This window comes from Ixodes scapularis, unplaced genomic scaffold, assembly GCF_016920785.2.
Source record: "Ixodes scapularis isolate PalLabHiFi unplaced genomic scaffold, ASM1692078v2 PGA_scaffold2__306_contigs__length_199485367, whole genome shotgun sequence".
In the NCBI taxonomy this organism is placed as follows: Eukaryota; Metazoa; Arthropoda; class Arachnida; order Ixodida; family Ixodidae; genus Ixodes; species Ixodes scapularis.
The window spans coordinates 30,187,778-30,193,237 of record NW_024609857.1 but is presented as its reverse complement, the minus strand read 5'-3'; positions in this window follow the sequence as shown (position 1 = coordinate 30,193,237).

Below are 5,460 nucleotides of genomic sequence, written 5' to 3'. Positions count from 1 at the left end.
TTGTTCTTACTAGCCTTTGTCGGCATGATCGCTCTTGTATAATTTTTTTATTATAAACTTTATCTCAGCTCGTGCCTCTTAGCATGCCAGGGAAATGAACGAGAATGTGAACGTGAAAAATTAATCCGAAACAGTGTATGTAACGAAAATATGAGAATCGTCTGGTATCCTCTCAATTTATACAGCCACAGGCCCCAGAGCGACTTCTGCGTGGGATCGCTTCAAAAAATATGTCGGACATTTGTCGAGACTGCACCGGATGTCCAAGCTGGACATTTCGTGTTTATTCTGGACACCGATAAGAAGTTCCGAACAAAATCTAAAAGTAAAAAAAAAAAAAAAAAAAAGATCTTGGGTTTGCACTTTTTGCAAATATTTGCGGAGATCGGAATGCCCTTATTCACGGGCCATAGGGGCCATGGAGTTTGATAGGACGGGCAGGAGAGCGGTAAACATTGCTCTTAAAACGTAGCTAACTCAGAGTGACTTAAACTAAAATTGAATGAAGGTACAAATAATGCTATAATTTTTACAATTCTATCCAGTGACAGCCTCCACTGCGGTTACTCTCAAGATTCAACTGAGTAATGTTTCTCATGCCGTCCCATGACGTCCAAGTTTGCTGCGATCACTTATTAAAAGTAATTTGCAACATAGAAAAAATGTATATATTGACATAGTTTCCTTTTGATTCAACACCGCCCCGCACATCAAATGTTTGATGTTGGGGAAAGAAAAAAGAAACGTGGCGCCTATACGTTGAAACGAGCGCGTTGTGAACTTGTGCGTTTTTAGGCATAATTCTGAGAAGTAACGGCACGGTATTTTTGGATGCGCCTTGTTTGGCGCATTTGGCGCAAGCCGCCGTCACATCGCTAATACATTGTACAAAAGACAGGCTAGGTGGCGCAAGCTACCACCCATTACAAAGGGTACAGCCATTAACAACCATCCCTCCATCTTGTCTACAGACACTGTCTGATGCGTATTTCATCCATGTCTTGTCACGTCGGTCATACAAAATACAGTCTGCAGACACGATCGAAGCAACGGCGTGTGTATAAAGCGCTTTAAAAATGCTTGAGGCGGGTCCATAGGTAATCTTGTCATTATGTCTCCAGCGAACAGCGTGCTTACTCTCGTCCTTGTGCTTGACCTCCAAAAACATAGTGGTTAGACCTCAAAGCATCTAGCATTGAGCTCTACCCACTATTTTTTCAATCAAAGACAATCAGAGCGTGGCGTTGTTCTGATGACACCGCAACTCCTGTGCTAGAAGCAGATGACTTACCGCCGCATTCAGAAACCTCACTCAAACTACACTCAAACTGTAGGGCCCCTCCACTTCCTCGACGAAGGCGCGAGGGCCGGCGCTGGCCAATCGCGAGGACAGATCCGCCGTCCCGATTGGCCAGCGCCGGCCCTCGCGCCTTCTTCGAGGAAGTGGAGGGGCACTTCAGTTTGAGTGTAGTTTGAGTGAGGTTTCTGAATTCGGCGGTTAGTCTCCGGATACGTTTTTTTTTTTCGTTTAGATCCTTTGTTTGTCAATAGAACGACGCTTGCACGACGTGTCGATGTATGCATTGCTTAAGGGGGGACACTAGCCAGAAAAAAAAAATTCTGCAAAAAACGTTGATTTTGCAAAATTACATATTTACATCCCCCAACATCTAGAGAGTATTTTCAGAAATTTTCACTAGTTTACACTGCATAGTTAATTTTATATAAATTATTTTCGGTTCACTGAAGCTAAAGAAAAGGTAGGGTTTGGAGCACTTTGAACACATTTTTTTCCGTTCCACTTTTTGGTATAAATTCCCTTTTAGTCAAGCTATCGTTTGATGATGGCAATACAGGGAAGGCTCGTTCTTCACTTTTCCTGACTTAAATTTAATAAGAAATGCGGCTATGGAATGTTTTTATCACTTTACAGATGTCTTTTATAGAAAAACGTTGACAGTCAAAGACAAAGAAGACCAAAAAGTTGACCAATTTTGCAGAAGAGGAAATTGATAGAAATAAATGAATTTTTACAAAAAGCTTTCCATAGCCGCACCTCCTAGGCGTTTTCCTACGTATCTAGCGAATAAAAATCTTGAATATCGTGATAGTTTTCCGATGATAGATTAACAAAACAATGTAGGCGTGTTGATGATAAAAGCTGCCCTAATTTCTTTCCCGCTTAACCGACAGACATGAAATTTTGTTACGCACCCTTTAGCATGACCACCAGCCTACTCAGTAAATTTCGTTAATGTTAAGCCAAGGGTTCATAAGTTGACCCTTCTACGGGGTGTGCCCCCTTAAGTACATGTGTGGGTAGGTCTTGCGTGGTACGTGCTTCCACTCATCCCACAACTAAATTCGGTGTTCAAAAAAAAAAAAAAAAAAAGAACTGTATTTTTTTGTTGTTGTTGTTATTTCAGACATTTTTTGTAAGTCAAAACAATACGTTGCTAAAGTTGAAGCCTGGGTGAGTTGGTATGACATACTTAAAAGGTTAAAACAGTGCAAAAAACGACGAACAGGGTAAAGAAGGACACAGACAGAGCGCTGACTCGCAACTAAATTTTTATTGGACTCAACGGTGCAATATATAAGCACGATTCAGAACAAGAAGAAGAAAATCAGCCTGAAAAACATCCAAAACAAAAGCACAAAAACGAAGTATCACGTCTAAAAAGACAAACAAAGGGCATGCGCTTAAACCAAGCTAATTAAGTAGCCAGAAAATGAATCTCCTTCTTTGATAAGGCAACAGAAGGGCTGCTGACACAGATGACACCCAATCTTTCTATTTCTAAAGCCTCCAGAATTTCACGTGTCAGCTGGTCCCGGTGACGTTTAACGACCTCGCACTGTTGGAACTGAGGCTGGCATCTGCAGTCACGGCAATGTATGCCAAGCTGACCGAAACCCGTCGAAGAGAGGTTGTAAGCCTCTTCCCTTAGCCTGTCATTGAGACAGCGACCTGTCTTGCCAACATAATGCCTGCCGCAAGACAGAGGGAGGGAATACAACGTTGAGGCCCATAAAAATTTAGTGGCGAGTCAGCGCTCTGTTTGTGTCCTTCTGTACCCTGTCCGTCGGTTTTTGAGCTGTTTTAACCTTTTAAGAACAATACGACAAACTTTTCCTCGTTCAAACTCGGTGAGCTCGCAAATAAATTACGAGCACGAAGGCCACCGCCCTCCCTTTGGCTAACACTTGTTTTCGAGCAACACCGCACGTGGCTGCGACGGCAGGGCTGAGGGTGCACTATTTCCATCTCGTAAATGCAATCGGACCGCGTCTGAGACTGGGTGTTTTCGAGAAGCCTGCTCCGATACGCTCCGCGAAAGGGCAGTTGCGCCTCCCCCCGCGATACACCGGGGGACTTTATTTACAACTGGACGCAGCTCTCGGGTGGCCCTCCTCCCCGGACGTCAGCAGGAGTTGTTAGTTCCCGGCCCGCTCGTTTACAAGCATTCACACGGGCCGCTGGCTTTTGTGCCGTCTTAATTGCCGCTTCCCGATGGAACAAAGTGTACGCGTTTCTCTGTGTGTGTGTGTGGGGGGGGGGGGGGGGGGGGGGGATGTGGGCTCCAGGGTTATGAACTGTTAAAGGTTGCCCGCGGAGGAGAGCCCGCGCAACCTGCGCCTGACGATAGCGGGGCCGCCTGTTGCGCGCACCGGTCAATGCGAGCGGTTGGGGGAAGTCACGTCGGTTAATATCTAGGCGTGTCCAATGCAGCTGTCAGGCTTATTAATACCGATCCCTGCGGGGCGCCGTAAATGGAAACTTAATAAAAAAATAATTAATGGATTCACCGACCCGTTTTGTCTCGCCGTAGGCGAGTTACCCAGAAATCGTGTTCTTTGATGATGATGTTAACTTGACAGGCGGTGGATGGAAGATACAGGGCGATTTCACGTTACGTGCACTGTGCGACATACTTGTCGCCAACAATTGGTCGGGTTTTTTAAATGTTTTTAGACTCAAATTAGTTAAGCCATCTTTTAAGCCACAGAAATAGATATAAAAAGAACCTCTCTTTTGTAGAAAAAAAAAATAAACACATACACTCCACAATCACAGGTGTGTGTGGAGAAAAGCGCCATCTAGAAAAGCGCCATCTAGCGTACTCATAAACGATTATAAAATGTCCGACAAATTTTTTTTTTTTTTTGGTGGGGGGCGGGGGGGGGGGGGGGGGGGTCCTGTACCGATAGTTTCGCCGAAGTGACAATAGTCACGGCAAAGAGGGAGCCGTAGTTCTAAAATATGATCACACACTGCAAATCCAGTACGAACCCTTCAAACAACGTCTTCGATAAAGGCCTTCACTGATTTGGATGGCATCGTTCACTGCTGGAGTGACGAGTCTTAATAAAATTAATATTAATCTTTATTTGCTCAGGAGAGCTGCCGCACTGCAGAAAGTCAACAGCCTGTTCTTTGGAGGTCCGGGTTGCTGCGCCTAGTGATGGTGATTACGATTATGATCATGGCGTCAAAAACGAGTGTTGCGACCTCGTTGCTGACAATTTCCTTTTCGGCATTTCGCTGCCGTCTTTCTTTTCTTCTTTCAACCAGTACCAAGCAGCGACCCATCGAGTGCACATTCTCCTAATACTATCACGAAAACCGAGATAAATGCAGATGCGCCATGTCCCCAACTGGAAGATGTGAAAAAGGAAAAAAAAACATGGCAACTTCGAATGGCATGATGGTGATAACTGGCAAGGATTTTGCATGTAGCCTAATGTTTTTGCCGACTATGGTCGCCCGATGTATATTAGATTTAAACTCTTAGCGGAGTTCGTACGGTGGAACCATCGGCCCCATAGCTTTTTTAATGCGTCCGGTCCCCATAATACTTTTTGGCTGACCAGAGGGCGCGCCGGAGCGATACTAGTGGCGCCGCGCTCTGGCGCAAAACCGCCCTTCATAGCAGTACGGGCCCGGTTGCAATGGCGACGAACACGTTGCATTTCTACTGCGGCCGCGTTACAATATTACTGTGTTTTTCTGCCTTGTTGAAAAACGGTGATTAATCTTTCAGGTAGGCGAAACTCTTCAAAGAATGATTGCCTGTATTCCACGTCTCCGGGGTGGAGAAACAATCCAGGCATAAGAACATTTGTCAACAGTGCAACAAGTGCAAGGATCGCTTATGACATACGCCTCCAGATAAATGCTGTATTAAAGCGGTAGCTTCATGGGCGACTCTTTCGAGAGATTTCATCCTTGTCGCTTGTCGTCGCGCCGTGCGTGGGGAAGAGGGAAAAACTTTTCTCTTTCCTACTGCTGCGAGGAGAGGGAAGTCGAGACTTCCCGTACGCCTTGCCGCGCGCAGAGAGCGAAGAGGGCGACACTGGCGTCCTGCCAAGGATTGCGCAATAAAGAGAGATTCGTCGTGTCGTCTGCTTGAAACACTTGTTTTCCAACATTACTCGCGTTATACGAAATCCCACTTT